The sequence below is a fragment of the Pelmatolapia mariae genome, linkage group LG3_W (genome assembly GCF_036321145.2).
Source record: "Pelmatolapia mariae isolate MD_Pm_ZW linkage group LG3_W, Pm_UMD_F_2, whole genome shotgun sequence".
Classification (NCBI taxonomy): domain Eukaryota; kingdom Metazoa; phylum Chordata; class Actinopteri; order Cichliformes; family Cichlidae; genus Pelmatolapia; species Pelmatolapia mariae.
The window spans coordinates 19,599,026-19,616,201 of NC_086229.1; positions in this window are offsets into that span (position 1 = coordinate 19,599,026).

The window sequence follows — 17,176 nt, forward strand, 5'->3', positions numbered from 1 at the left end:
CACTGCTCACACTGTCACAGAGTTCAGCTTCACACTTTGTTAAAGCACATCTGTGGAATGAAGTCCGGCCGGCCACAGATCACTTCTGAGGAAAGAGAAGGACGTCGGCTTTCCTCCTAGTTTCACGCCCGAGCGCTCCGGTTGGAGGCGGCTGCTGCAGCCTCACCCTGACACGCACAAAGCTCCACCTTCAGTCCTGACACTGAAACATCCACTGTAGCTACAATGATGCAGATGTGACCCTCAGCAGCTGGATTTCCTCTCCATAGATGTGTTTCCATGCAGATCATGGACATAAAGCAGCTCCAGGATGAAGAGTGTGAAAGAACTTCTTCCACTACAGTATTCATTACAGCACTGTGGCACTCCACAAACCCTCACACTGTCTCAATCCCTGTTTCCAGTTTGACTGAGAGAAGGCCTGAAGCTCAGCCAATCACAGGACAGGAAGTGATCAGCTGACACAGTGATTTGAAGCTGTCAGGGTGAGGCTGCTTCATGCAGGTGTGAAACTATGAGGAAGCTGAACGCCTCCTCTTTCCTCAGAAGTGATCTGTGGCAGTCTGCCATCATGTTTGGCTGCACACACTAAGGCCACGTCCACACGTACATGGGTATTTTTGAAAACTGAGATTTTCCATTTTCTATTTTAAAGAAACTCCGCCCACATGGGCAGTTTTGAAAAATATCTCCGTCCACATGTAAACACCAAAAACGCAGTCAAACACTGTCAAGAACATGTCAAATCCACGCCGTGTAGAAATGTTGGCCAATCAGAAGTCTAGAAGCCTGGGAGGAAAAGAGTAAGCAGGGCTTTATGCAAACCTTAAGTACTGCTGAAAAGTTTTTGTGTTTTTAAGTGTCTTCATCAAATGTTAATGACCAAAATCAGTATTCTGGCTGCTGTAGACTCACAACTTAGGAATGAACAAATGCAAACAACATGCTTACATTTTAATTAAATACAAATTAAATTTATTCAAAACCGTCAACGACGTGGCATCAGGATTTAGGTTGTGAGAGCGTCTGTGTTGAATGGAGAAGTTCACTCTGACGTCCCTGTCTGTGTAAATGGAGGGACAGTAACTGTGTGTGTACGTGTGTAAAAACTGCAGATAGTCAGATTAACAGCAACAGTATTTTGTGTATATCCACCATTATAGAAATTAATCTCATGTAAACAATAACGTGGCGCACAGCATCAAGTCAAAAAAGGCGCACACCTTTGACGTTGCGTGACTAAATCTCTGTTTTCCTCGTCAACACATAAACGCATAGAAAAATCTGTGTTTTTAAAATACCCGAGTACGTGTGGACGCAGCCTAAATGTGAGCTCACTGAAAGCTGACAGTCTCAAAACTACACGTGCACAGGTGTGTATCAGGTGACTCATGGAGGTGTATTTAATGTTAAGTTTGGATGAACATGTTTGTAAATCTTAGTTTGTGCCTGTTAAACACATCATACACAGCTGTAACCCTCAGGAGGCAAAACTCATTCAGGTCAATACTGTAATGTTACATTATTAGTGTTTATTGATTACATAGATTCATAGTAACTGATGACAATTCTAACAGCTAATTCATTTATCAGGCAGGGATAGCTCAGTAGGTAGAGTGGTGGCCCATGATCGGAAGGTCGGGGGTGCGATTCCCCTGAACAGCTACCCTCAGGTACCCCTGAGCAAGGTACCGTCCCTACACACTGCTCCCCGGGCGCCGAATGGCTGCCCACTGCTTCACTGAGTGAATGGGTTAAATGCAGACAGGAATTTACCCACGGGGATCAATAAAGTTTACATTATTATTTACATAATGTGAGTAATAAAAACTTCTCCTGTTCTCCAGAGTTGGGCAGTAAGTACTTAAGTAAAGTTTTAAGGTATCTGTACTTTACCTGAGTAGTTTTTTTCTAACTACTTTTTACTCCCTACAATTTTAAAAACATATCTGAACTTTCTACTTCTTACATGTGTTGTGATTTTCCCAAGTGCATCATTACTGCTTTTGCTATAATGGTCATATTTTATTAGAAATGTATTAGGAGTTTTTATTTTGAGTTATTACAATCAGAACAGAAAAGAAAAAGAAGAAAGAAATTGGTGAAGAAGTTTACAGAAGGAGAGGGAGAGAAAAAAAACACTGAGGATCTGCTCCAAACCTGCCTAAACAATAACCCAAGCAGGCGTCTGACAGAGCCAGGGGGGCCAGGCCCCACCAAGCAGCCATTAGCCAGTACACACCCAGAGGATGGGGGCACCAGCCACAGACAGAGTGTGGTGGGGGGAAAATAGTGTCTATTTTGATAGTTTATTAGAGATTTCCATCATGAATTCATTGTGGAAACTGAGCACAAGTTAAAAGACCAAACACAACTAAATGACATGTGTTTATCATACAAATATAAAAGGGTGTTATAATAATATGTGGCTTACACGCCTGTTAAAACCTGCCTGGTGACAGATGACACTGACAGTAATCTGTGCTTTGATTCAACCTGAGAGCTGCTGATGATTGAACTGCAGATTTAATGCAGGAATATTTCCTGTTTGAACTCTTCAGGGACCCGTGTATTTCCTGAGCAAACACTCTTCTCCTCATGCTGCTGCTGTGCTGTCAGCTTTAAAATGCAACAATAAATATTTCTATTGATTTGCACAGAAAGCTTTTAAAAAGCAACAGAACAATAAAAGCAGCAGCAGCTCTGACTGTGTTCATACCAACCTAAATATGTCAAAGTCAGGTTTCTGTTTAAAACAGATCACTGAATATTTGAGTTACAAATACACAGATTTAATTACATTAACTTAACTGTGGTATAAAAACTGGATTCATTGACTGCTATGTAGCAAACATAGAGCTCAGTTTAACAAACAGAGTAGAAAGGTCTGTATAAGAATGACACTCAGACAGAAACTGGTTCACCCGAAGGACAAAACTCCAAAACACAGACTTAACAATGTGGTGTTTGCTGTACAGTGCAGCGAGGAATGCCCAGACCTCTACATTGGAGAGACCAAACAGCCACTCCACAAGCGCATGGCACAACATAGAAGAGCCACCTCCACAGGACAAGACTCAGCAGTTCATCTGCATCTTAAGGATAAAGGTCACTCTTTCGAGGATGCCAATGTTCACATTTTGGACAGAGAGGACAGATGGTTTGAAAGAGGAGTGAAAGAGGCCATCTATGTCCACTGTGAGTGACCATCTTTGAACAGAGGCGGTGGTTTACGACACCAACTGTCTGCCATCTATAATCCAGTTTTGAGTTCCCTCCCCAGACGCCTTAACGCCCACTCAAATCCTGGGCCATCTGACCTCAGGAAATCACATGACAAGGTGGGGCCAGGTTTCACAATGAGCTCACCCGAAACCCTGGCTGATTAGGTCCCACACCTGCTTTCACACCTTGACTCATGTGATTAGAGGATCACCAGGGGGTCCTTTGTCCCTCTTTGGGGGGAAACTCCCACTGGGTTTAAATCTGGGACTCTCGGCCGTTTGACCTTAGAACTGAAGAAGCTTCTCGGATGAGAGGTGAAACGTCTTCAAGCAACTTAAAGAAGTCCAGACGCTTTTCTTTGCAAACTCCTTTGACATCAAATCAGACTAAATGTTTATTTTTTTAGGTTGATAAATAAAAATATTTGTTAACTTTAAGAGTAAAGAGAGAAATTGTCTATTTCTTAATTGTAAATGGCACCAAATTGTATTCAAACTTGAGCCACACTTATGGAGCTCCACAATTCTTTTCCTGGTGTTTTGGTTGACATCTCTTGATTTTCCCATTTCTCTGTGTTTTGCCTTATATGCATCCACAGGTGTGCCACCAATTTACTCACATGGACTCTACTAACCTATCAGAAGCTTGGATTATCCAAGTATCCCCAGAAGCTATATTTTCTTCAGACATGTATGCGTTCTCTTCTTACATACATATATTATTAGTGAGATTAAATGCATATTGAATGCATGTAAATGAGAGCAAAATGTAGGAATGCATAAATGAAAATGTATGTATGTGAGAGTGAAAATATATGTATGTGAGAGTGAAAGAATGAATTTTGGCTTGTACGGCCCCTCATACCCTATAGTGTCAGGCTTTCTACACTGGAAAGTGATCAAATTAAACTCTGAGAAAGAATTACATTGCACAAAAGCATTTTCCCAAAAAGGACGTTCATTTTGTCTTCAAAGATGTTTGAATGAAGGCACAATGTGCACTCATCTGAAACATCGTATGACCTTTGCATATCAAAGGTTTATAAAACTTTAGATCTGACATTTTCACTGTGCATCCCTCCTCCGTATGTACAACTCTGAATGCATATAGATGGTTATCAAAACACTCTGCAAACAACTTGTTTCCCATAAAAAAATGTCATCTTCAACCAAAAGTAAATCACTTATTTGGCAAAAGACAGGCAGGTCTTCTTCCACTGCACTGCAAATAACAAGTCCAGCTTTATATTATCTTGGGACAAATTAAACACAAAATGTGCTTTGAAAAGTTCATCAAATGCCCCAAGTGAGTGGATCGCCTGGCATGGAATGAGATGCTCATCCATGGTGATGTAGAAGGTGCCAGTCTTGCTCTTCTGATGCCTGACAGCGAGGAGGTTTGGTTGTCCTATGGAGTTAAATCAGGGCCATAATGTTTGTTTAGTTAGAGAAAAATTTTGAAATAGAAAATATGTAAACTGAAAGCAAAAGTCACATTTTTAGAGTGAACTTTGAAAAAGAAAGAGTTGGATTTAAAATTTTCAGATTCAGATCTTTTAAATTAATGTACAAAAAAAACATTCTTCAGGTTCGGATTTCTCTCTCAGCTTCAATTTTTTTTTTTTCACTTTCAAAAAAAAATTCTTCAGGTTCGGATTTCTCTCTCAGCTTCAATTTTTTTTTTCACTTTCAGATCTCTATTTTTCAGTTACAGACTTTTGGCCCTGTTTTGGCGTGGTGGGCGTGGCTACACAGAGAGGGGCGGGGAATCATGAGTGACAGCAGACCGCTGCAGGCTCAAGATGGTCCATTTTTCATGTTGCCTTCAGGAAACCTGGGAATGAACATAATTTATCAAACACCTCCTGCACTGTATTATTTGATAATGTTTAGAAAACATGTCATGCATAACTGCTAAAACTCAGTTACTAAAGCTCTTTCAAGCAGTAATGTGTACAAATTACGCCGTAACTGATCAACTATGAGACGTTTTCCCAGCCACTACGTGAGAAGTGGTCATTTCCCATGCTCTCAAAGTAGCGCGCATTGTATAGGGCTTTGGAGTTGACGTCACGCCGCGGAGCGCGGCGCCATTTTTGGGGTCTACGAATCAAAAGAGACACTGTGTTGGAACGACGTCGACAAGAATCATGCTTAAAAGCAGCTCCAAAGAAAACGGACGGTATAGAGACCGATTTCGTCCAGAGGCGAAGCGGTGGTACTTGCAGAAAATAGCGTGCATTGGAAATGTGGACCCGTATGAAACATGGCCGTGGAGTAGAAACCCTGAAGACCAACCGCTACTGACATAGCCTCACATATTTTCATACCTTATCTGTGCAGTCAGCGAGTACAAGTTGTCATTCAAACAAAGGTAAGTCAGCTCGAGTACTGCGTGTGAAATGCGTTTGATTTCCCTGCAAACATTCAGATTAGTGCAGCATAAATTCATTCATGAGGGGAAATTACAGTGAGAACAGGTGGAGGCTGTTAGGTGGATAACATAGTGAGTTCAGTGCATTGATGAGACATTGTCCTGAAGGATTTAGTTATTCTTTATGGTTAAAGAAATTGCAATGATTTATTCATATTTATTATAAATAATTTAAATATACATATTGCTTCTGTGTTTGTGTCCTGTGTCACTAAAAATACATTTTATTTTAATTTTATACATTGATTAATGACCTGCAGAATCTCCTTATCATATTAAGTGATTCATAATTATCACTTTATGCTTTCTCCATCTCTAAAGTGATGACATCCTTGCATTACATACTTTAGGTTCATTTTCTGCAGGCAGGTTTCTGACAGAAAACAGGCAGATTTACCCTATAAAATGCAGCGTTTTATAGATGGACACATAAAGAAATGAAAAATTACATTTATGTGCTAACTTTCTAAACACTGTCACATTTATGATAAAGTAGATAAAACACATTTATGTCGGCCTTGGCTCATAGTTCTTGTCTTTAAATGAACTTTGTCTCTGTGTGTTTCAGGTGCTGCACTCTCAAAGACTGAATGAACAGCATTGCAGCCATGGGTCACTGTGAGCATCACAGGGAAGGTTGAAGCCGCCCACTGCACCTGTATGGCCGGAGTCGCAGAGACCTGCACCCATGTCACTGCTCTTCTGTTTAATGTAGAAGCAATAGTGCAGATCTGTGGCACAAGGCCTGTTACAGATGAACCTGCATACTGGGTTTTTGCTGGGTAATGTGACCAAGATACAGCCAGAGGTTGGCCATAAGATATTCTCCTGTTCAGCTGCCCAAAAAAAGGCTTTTGATCAAAACATAAACAGACCATCTGTATTGAAAGGTAAAAGGAGCTGTCCTCAAAAAAGAAAAATCCCACCTGCTACTGTGGAGGAGTTGTCACTGCTATAATGCCATAATGTGTTATATAGGGGTCTAGATTTATGCCTGAAGTGCACTGCCATGTAAATAATTTGCATTTACTGAATATGTACTGACTGAGTACCACTGTTCAAAAGTTGAATAAAGAAACAAAATAAGTTTTGCCTCTTTTTTATTATTAAAACCACTTTATAGAACATCACATCAGTTACAGTGTAGAATCCATGTCATTTATAGTTTATAAAAGACAAAATGTTTACATAAAATCATGACAGTGTTTACATGATATCACACACTACTAACATTATTTACTGTATCTTTTGAAAAACAAAATACCACTATTTATACAGCAAAAGACTTAAGAATATTTAACAGGAGCAAGTTTCATTTTTCCCTGGTTTTACTACCACACTGTTCACCAAACGCAGCAAACCTTCACTATCTTATCCAGAAGCGTCACCTCTTCACCCTCACATGGAAGAAGTAATCTGATTGGCATGGTGGTATGTTTGAAGCAGGTCCCTTGTGTAGCGCTGGAACCCAGTCACAATGTGTTTCATCCATTTCATAGGCTGGTTTGCTGCAATAATGCCAAATAATTAGAAACTCTATAAATAGAAGGTAGTTCTGCAAAATCACTCAGTAGGATGTTTGTTCTAATTTGCTATGACCTCAGAGCACATCGAAAACCGGAACCAGATAATGGATGGACGAGAGTCTTGCAACATTGCCGTAGCGCAGGTGATGAAGACTGCATCCCAAGCCCGATTAGTTATGGAGTCTTTTAAAATGTTTTCCATATTTTTGGGGAAGGATCAAATTGTTAATATTACTTTACCTTTCGAAGTAAGTTTCAGCCGAAAATGATAGCGAGGTGTTTCTGTTGAGCTAGCATTTCAGCAAAAAAACAGAATAAAAAAATAAAAAAACAGAATAGCCGTAACCGTAACAATAGCCACTTCTTAAATTCGTAGTATTCACAGACTGCAGTGTAATTGTTCCAAACTTAAACACTCACCTGATCGCGCCAGCAGTGTTGTTGGAAGACGACGCCATCGTTCACTGAGGGACAAGTTAACAGCAGCCCCCACCCGATACAATGCGCGCTACTTTGAGAGCATGGGAAATGACCACTTCTCACGTAGTGGCTGGGAAAACGTCTCATAATTGATCAGTTACGGTGTAATTTGTACACATTACTGCTTGAAAGAGCTTTAGTAACTGAGTTTTAGCAGTTATGCATGACATGTTTTCTAAACATTATCAAATAATACAGTGCAGGAGGTGTTTGATAAATTATGTTCATTCCCAGGTTTCCTGAAGGCAACATGAAAAATGGACCATCTTGAGCCTGCAGCGGTCTGCTGTCACTCATGATTCCCCGCCCCTCTCTGTGTAGCCACGCCCACCACGCCAAAACAGGGCCAAAAGTCTGTAACTGAAAAATAGAGATCTGAAAGTGAAAAAAAAAAATTGAAGCTGAGAAAAATCTGAACCTGAAGAATTTTTTTTTGAAAGTGAAAAAAAAAATTGAAGCTGAGAGAGAAATCCGAACCTGAAGAATTTTTTTTTGAAAGTGAAAAAAAAAAAATTGAAGCTCAGAGAAAAATCCGAACCTGAAGAATTTTTTTTTGTACATTAATTTAAAAGATCTGAATCTGAAAATTTTAAATCCAACTCTTTCTTTTTCAAAGTTCACTCTAAAAATGTGACTTTTGCTTTCAGTTTACATATTTTCGATTTCAATTTTTTTTTTTACTAAACAAACATTATGGCCCTGATTTCAAATTTTTTTTTTACTAAACAAACATTATGGCCCTGATTTAACTCCATAGTTGTCGACCTTGTTGATTGCAGAGATGCTCTTCCAGACTGCAGCATGACTGGCGCTGACATAAGGAAACTGAAAATCATTCACAGAAATCTAAATACAGAAAAAATAAATAAATGTAGAAAAGATTGCTCAAAGACTTTCATATTATTGAGATTTCATGATATAATTACCTTATGAAAGACTAAAAATCTCTGACTTGCATCACTTGCACTGATTTTTGGAGACCTTTGTCCTCCTGGTGGTGGAAGGAGATGTAACAACACCAACAGTGATGCCATTTCTTGTTCAAAGGCTGAAGATGAAAAGACACAAAATTAATACCATTTCATCAAATGTACTGATCTGTTTTACGATGAAAAAAGGGGAAAGTTAAGAGACTTATGAGTCTTCCATCTATTGTTGAAAGTTATCAAAAAGTAGATTAATTTTTAGAGATACACAAGAAGAAAAACATCTATAGGATTATTGGTTCAGGATCATCATACAAACAAAACAGACAATGCTTTGTTTGACTTTATATTACATTCTATGATCAAAACTAGAAAAGGTTGACAAAAGATTTAATTTGTATAAATTTAAATGTTAAAAAACACAGAAACAAATTATATTTGCCCCTGAATGCAGCTTTAACCTTTAATATATAAAAAAATACAACTCACTTGTAGAATCATCTTGATGATTTTCTGGATGACCTTCTGCTGACTGAAGTGAAGCAACTCTGGTGTTGATGTGAGCTTCTTAGCCTCTTTTATGACATTTGGCCTGAAGAACGTTTTCCATTTCTGAAGCAACCTGTCATCATCGAATAGGAGAGTGAAGTCTTGCTCCACCTTTAAGAAAGAAAATTGTATTTGAAACAACTGCTAGCTCCAAATTCCAAACCATTAAAAAATGAATTCTAACTTACCAGTCCTTTTGGATCCAGGAGTCTTGGAAAAGTGGATAGGATACCAACGCTTCTGCCTGGGTCATTAACAAGCCTCTGACGGTGCTGAAAGGTCTCCTTCATCTTCTGGAGAATCACAGAGTTGTCTGTAGTATGGTTGAGCAAAGACATGGCCTCCTTGCAAGCATCCCCATCAAGCTGGTGCATAACATTCACAGTCCTTTGGAGATTTGGGCCACCTGAAGAACTGTCTGTCAACCTATTAGGTGGTGTTGGAGATCCACGATAAATCTTTCTTTGGACAGTTTTCAGACGCCAAGAAATGTATCCTGTACCACTTGCTGCATCAAAGAAGTGCATCCTGGATAAGTGAAAACACAGAATATCTTGTCAGATTTAGCTCATCACAAAATATCAAATAATTTTTATGTCCATCATTAAACAATTTTGTGCTGTATAAATAAATGTTGACTATTATATAGCCTTTGTCTGCATATGGATACTTGAGCGAGGGGAACAGTATCACAAAGCATACTCCTCTCTGACTGCTTTTGGTACATATATATGTATATATATATACGTATACATATATATATATATATATATATATATACAGTGGGGCAAAAAAGTATTTAGTCAGCCACCGATTGTGCAAGTGCCCCCACCTAAAATGATGACAGAGGCCAGTAATTTGCACCAGAGGTACACATCAACTGTGAGAGACAGAATGTGAAAAAAAAATCCATGAATACACATGGTAGGATTTGTAAAGAATTTATTCGTAAATCAGGGTGGCAAATAAGTATTTGGTCAATAACAAAAATACAACTCAATACTTTGTAACATAACCTTTGTTGGCAATAACAGAGGTCAAACGTTTACTATAGGTCGTTACCAGGTTTGCACACACAGTAGCTGGTATTTTGGCCCATTCCTCCATGCAGATCTTCTCCAGAGCAGTGATGTTTTGGGGCTGTCGCCGAGCATCACGGACTTTCAACTCCGCCACAGATTTTCTATGGGGTTGAGGTCTGGAGACTGGCTAGGCCACTCCAGGACTTTCAAATGCTTCTTACGGAGCCACTCCTTTGTTGCCCGGGCGCTGTGTTTTGGATCATTGTCATGTTGGAAGACCCAGCCGCGTTTCATTTTCAAAGTTCTCACTGATGGAAGGAGGTTTTGGCTCAAAATCTCACGATACATGGCCCCATTCATTCTGTCCTTAACACGGATCAGTCGTCCTGTCCCCTTGGCAGAAAAACAGCCCCATAGCATGATGTTTCCACCCCCATGCTTCACAGTAGGTATGGTGTTCTTGGGATGCAACTCAGTATTCTTCGTCCTCCAAACACGACGAGTTGAGTTTATACCAAAAAGTTCTACTTTGGTTTCATCTGACCACATGACATTCTCCCAATCCTCTGCTGTATCATCCATGTGCTCTCTGGCAAACTTCAGACGGGCCTGGACATGCACTGGCTTCAGCAGCGGAACACGTCTGGCACTGCGGGATCTGATTCCCTGCCGTTTTAGTGTGTTACTGATGGTGACCTTTGTTACTTTGGTCCCAGCTCTCTGCAGGTCATTCACCAGGTCCCCCCGTGTGGTTCTGGGATCTTTGCTCACCGTTCTCATGATCATTTTGACCCCACGGGATGAGATCTTGCGTGGAGCCCCAGATCGTGGGAGATTATCAGTGGTCTTGTATGTCTTCCATTTTCTGATGATTGCTCCCACAGTTGATTTTTTCACACCAAGCTGCTTGCCTATTGTAGATTCACTCTTCCCAGCCTGGTGCAGGTCTACAATACTTTTCCTGGTGTCCTTCGAGAGCTCTTTGGTCTTGGCCATGGCGGAGTTTGGAGTCTGACTGTTTGAGGCTGTGGACAGGTGTCTTTTATACAGATGATGGGTTCAAACAGGTGCCGTTCATACAGGTAACGAGTGGGGGACAGAAAAGCGTCTTACAGAAGACGTTACAGGTCTGTGGGAGCCAGAGATTTTCCATGTTTGAGGTGACCAAATACTTATTTGCCACCCTGATTTACGAATAAATTCTTTACAAATCCTACCATGTGAATTCATGGATTTTTTTTTCACATTCTGTCTCTCACAGTTGACGTGTACCTCTGGTGCGAATTACTGACCTCTGTCATCATTTTAGGTGGGGGAACTTGCACAATCGGTGGCTGACTAAATACTTTTTTGCCCCACTGTATATATAAGATCCAAGATGGCGGCGCACACTGTTGCAGCGGCTTACGGCTCTCCGTCTCAGTACTCCTTTTTTTTGTTTAGTTTGCTTAGTTTGTATGTCTTTCTTATTTTTTTCTGCACCATCGGCTCTACTTTCAAAGTTTGCTACACCCGCCAGAGCCTCATAGACATCGGTGACCAGCATCAAACATCTGTTTCACCGGACTTTCTTTGCACACACAACATCCCAGATCACATAGCGAGACCACCGGGCTCCCCGTGGATTGTTATCGGGACTAGGCGGAGGCGCAGACGGAGGGAGAGGAAGCAAAAGCGGGGCCGTAGGTCCGGCATTATGCTGAGGCTAAAAAACAAACCACACAAGCCACCTCTGCCGAGCCTCTATCTCTCCAACGCCAGATCCCTCGTGCAAAAAACGGACGACCTGGAATTACAACTAGTGGGAAATCGCTAAGTTCGTGACTGTTGTGCCCTGATCATCACTGAAACCTGGCTTCACCCGGGAATACCCGATGCTAGCGTTCAGCTAGCAGGCCGCACTCTGCTACGCTGGGACAGGACAAAGGACTCCGGTAAGAGCAGGGGGGGAGGGCTCTGTATTTACGTGCATGAAAGCTGGTGCAACAGCGGGACAATTATAAACAGTCACTGCTCCTCGAACCTCGAGTTCATGTCGGTAAGATGCCGGCCTTTTTTTCTACCGAGAGAGCTAACAGTAGTGATCATCACGGCTGTGTACATTCCACCCGATGCGAACGTAAACACGGCGCTCTCTATCCTGCTGAACACCATTAACGAACAGCAGCGGGCCCACCCGGATGGTGTTCACATTATTGCAGGTGATTTTAATAAGGCCAACATAAAGACAGTACTCCCAAAGTTCTACCAGCATGTCAAATGTCCCACCAGAGGAGAAAACACTCTAGATCATGTTTACTCCAACATCAAGCATGCATATAGAGCCATACCCCTCCCCCACCTCGGTCAGTCCGACCATCTCTCCCTCCTGCTCTCCCCAGCCTACACCCCCCTCAGGCGCAGCGCCAGGCCCACCACAAGGACTGTTACAACCTGGCCGGAAAATGCTCTCTCCAAATGTTACGGGTTCGAAATTGAGGATGAGAGTAAAACAATGATAGTCCAGAAGAGGTCGTTCAAACAATTGATTTTAATGAATGCACGCTGCGTGGAGAGGTGCAAACTGCAAAACAGTTGTACATCTCTACCCAAAATACACTCTAGATTGCTTTTATAACATCAGGGTATTGTAACGCCCCTTCTTGCGTTTACAAGCACATAATTTGCATGTACAGAACATTCATGTATTTTAAGAATTAAATGCAACATAGAGGTTCCTCCTTGTGGCATACTCTTCCGAATATGGTGATGACCTAAGGCCTTTGAGGTCACCATGGACTGGACATCCTTCCGTCACCTGTAACTAAGCAAACTCAAATACCACAAGAAGCTGAATACATTCAGGCCTTTGCTCAGCTACTATTTTACTGTAACAATATACTCAGCCTATGAGTTATGATATATATATATTAACTCAATCATTTTAAAGTAGTTATAACTGCACCTGTAATAAACATGTTAATATTTGATTATGATAACCCCTGTAATATAACTTATAACATAATGCCAGCAGCTTCAATAAACGCTTTGATGAATGATAATTCATGTAATGTTAAGGATGATGGTTATATACAGTTCAGCAGTAAACTAACTTATTTAAATCTTACAATTCCCTCTCATGACCTCTTGCCCACAAGAGGTCACTATACTGTGTCTTGTGTCACCGCTCGACCCACTCTGTCACCTCTAGATCCATTAATGGCACCATGGGCGCCGAAACCACCATTCCCAAGTCCACTGTGTCGCTCTTACCCTCTCTAGCCGCCCCCTGACTCGGCAAATCAGACAATAACCTCCTGTCCTCTAGGTGGTCTAGTAATAAACACCAGCCCCCACTTGAAAACACTTCATGCTTAAATGATCTCCGCTCCTCTTCTGGGTCCTTCTCTAGTGGAAATCTTCTCCTGTAAGGGATAAAAACAAACAGCCTCTCTCTGCTACACCTTACTAACCTACTGTGTTCATCTAAGGTTCCTGTCATTATTCAAAGTTGGTTCACAATATCATATCAGGCAAAATGATAAACCCTACTGCCACGTCTGCTTTGTTAAGCTCTTCAGTTAGACTCTGTACCGGTTTGCCAATCTGTGTGTACATGCCTCTACACTTTTAATGTCTAAATGCACATCTGGATGTATGTGCACTTGTATGTCTATCTGCATCTATGAGTCAATGATTTGTCAGATATAAGGCGTTAATGTGAGAAATGTTTCCTGACTATTAACTCCTGATACTCGAGGAACTTTCCTGTTTGCCCAACCTCCTAGGTTTGGCCTTTTACACTTTTACTAAAGAAATTTTCAACAGAGCCCAAAGAGATTTTTATTTTGCTCCTGTGCTTGACAGGATAAGGGAAGTTGTTTTTTGTTTTGTTTTGAAATTTTTCCCTTCTGTGTGTGTGTGTGTACATAAGTAAGGATATGATAATCAACATAAGATCCCTGGTTTGCAAATGATTTTCTGCCCCCGCTGCAGGGCAACATCCTACATCATTTTGTGGTGAGTCTATGTTGGCTAGTTTAATACAGATATGTAACAGTTGCTTGATTGCATGGCCCACTCAGAGTTGCACAGTTTCAAAGTATGTGGAGATTTCAATATACATTTCTTGGCTAATTATTTATTTATTTATTTATTTATTTATTTTTTTTAATTCTTTATTTTTCTATATTTTGAAACTATTGAGGTGCCATTTAGAATAACTATGAAAACCCCCATATGTACATATATATATCAATATCAAGCGCATATCTACACTTAAACACACACTCAACCATTTCTCCTTCACTTGTTTAAAATACTCGTCCAGTCGGAGCACACCCCAACAGCAGATCTCTTCATGAGACCATCTTCAGGTGCATTTTCTAACTTGGTCCTCCTGACATGAGTTCTTGTTTTTTCTACAGTTTTTCTATGGAAATCAACCCACTTTTTTCACAGTTTAAACATAGTTTACTCACATTTCTAGCCTGATTGTTTCCCAATAAAAGTGAAATCAAACATTGCATTTGATTTTACTTATGTATTATCATGTTCTGGGCTCTATCCATTATATTAACTTTCTTCAATCTCAATACTCTTTATGTGTGTGAGCAACGCTTGTAGTTTTATTAAACACAACCCCAGTAAAATACACCATCCCCATGTCAGCCTGACTCTCCGCTAAAAAGCACACTTCAAAGTTTTCTATCTGGATTTACGCCTCTTTTGGCCTCAAGCATATACATAACATACAACATTTTGTTTCACCCGGCTCACCTTCACACATTTCCTGTTCACTTATTGCATATTTATCTTTAACACCTTCTACCTCAGTAGTTGCTAAGCAGAAACAAAGCAACCTGTGGTCCACCTTTACCCTGTAAAATAAACCCCTGTCATGTTTGTGTCTGTAAGCATGTTTTGCATTCATTCATTACACTCCCCGCCATTCCTGCAAGTTAGGAGCTGTAAAGTTGAAAGCTGCATCAAGTCCAGGCCTCTGGCCTGGCCTATATATAAATCATGTGTGTTTGTAAGCGTGCGTGCAATTAACCTGCTATGTTCTCATCTTCCCTCAACATGTATCACCTGGACACTCTCACCAGTGAAGCTTAAAACCTGTTTGGACGGAACATCAACTCTAAACAAGCACAGTTATGCATTGTGTATAAAATTAACTCAACCTGTAAATAGAGATGTCACTGTTATGACAAACATATTCAATACTATTAAAATAATACTGTACAACATATTATTAATGCAGTGATCATAAGGCAGATTATATGATAGCAATAAAAATCTCTAAATCCCAAATCCCAACTGGTTCTGCTTTTAAATCTTCCCTGACTTTCCCTTCAAGTTCTGCTTTCTTAGTACAATAATTAGGTCCTCCTAATCCCATTAAATCTGCCATATTGATTCCTTCATGTGTAAATGTCAGATTTGGAGCATCTAAAACTTTACTCAGTCTCTGTGGTGCTACTGATGTCCTAGTGAACGCCTGCAAGTTCACATAAGCCACCACACTATGTGTAGTCAGAACTTTTAGTGAGTGTTCTCTCCCTACATGTGCTGTTTCCTATATTATTTTGGCCACCCCTGCTGCATGCTGTGCACATTTAGGGTGCCTTGCTTCTGTTGGACTCAACCTTATGCTAACCTACATAAGTACCTGTCTTAAGAGAGACCTCTGCACAGCTCAGACGCCAGTTGCAAGAGCTCTCTAACATTAGAATCATCAACTGTGACTTATATAGTGTTATTTCGGTACTTTATACTTCACACATTTTCAACGTTGTTTATATGGGGAGTTCCTCTTTTTGTGTCTATATTTATTAATATGCCTTGTGCACTAAAACTTCCTGTTTTTCAGTCTGGCTGAGCACTTGTTTGTGAGTAAAAACTGGCCTCTACAAGCCTTCATTATTAAAGTACATAAAACAAGATAATGAGCAGATACACATTACAAATGCTTCATATATACAAATAAAGACCCAACAATCTTGTGACCCCCTACTGAGCAAGCACCTTGGCAACAGTGGGAAGGAAAAACTCCCTTTTAACAGGAATAAACCTCCGACAGAACCATGCTCAGGTACGGGCAGCCATCTGCTGCGACCGCTTGGCGTGAGCTAACAGAGACTTCTTTTAACAGAGAGACATAATATTTAATAATCCACATTTCACTATTTTGTTCTTCGGTTCAGATTTGGATTCTGTATTGTTTTTTATTTATTATTATTTATATTTAGATTGTTTATTGCTAGTCTTGGTTTGTTGTTGTCTGTTTGGGAGCTGACATAGTCTCTATAAATAAACTTCTTTTGGTGGAGTAGCATCAGGAGAGAAGCTCCAGAGAGGCATTTTCCATGTTAAACACTAAAATATAACAAAAGAGATCTCCTCAACGTGTTGTATATTTTTAATATTTCCTTATTATTTTGTCATAAAATAAATCACCCAAATAACTTAAGCTGTGTGACAGCACCTTGCGTTTACGCCGGGCTGTGAGCTGCCCTGAAGCTACACCCCCTTTTACCCCATTTAATTTCTCAATCTTAATCTAAACTATTCCTGACCTTCTCCTTCTCTCGTCTGATCATCTCAAGTACGTCCTGTACCAAATTTGCTTCCTCTTTTCAAGTCCCACATTTAATTACAAGCTCTAATACATTTGCCCTATATGGCTGTTCCGACGTGTTTCCTGTCAACTTAACAGAGTTATTCTCAAAACTCAGAGCTGAAGTTCCCCTTTTCTAAGTCTGTATGTTCTACAAGAGAGCAAGTCGGTAAACAAGTTTATCATCACAAAGGTTATTAGGTAAAGGTCACGTAGACATTTGCTTAGTAACCCTAAAAGAGCACATTTCATGTAGCTAATCGCATATATTAACACCCCCCTTTTTGTGACACATCTCATGTGTTACAAACTCAAAATCCTTCACTCAGGTTAGGCAATTAAAAGAAAAGTTTAGTCCTATCACATTATGTATAAATGCTCCGGAGCTTCAAACCTGTGTTTAAGGAATGAAAT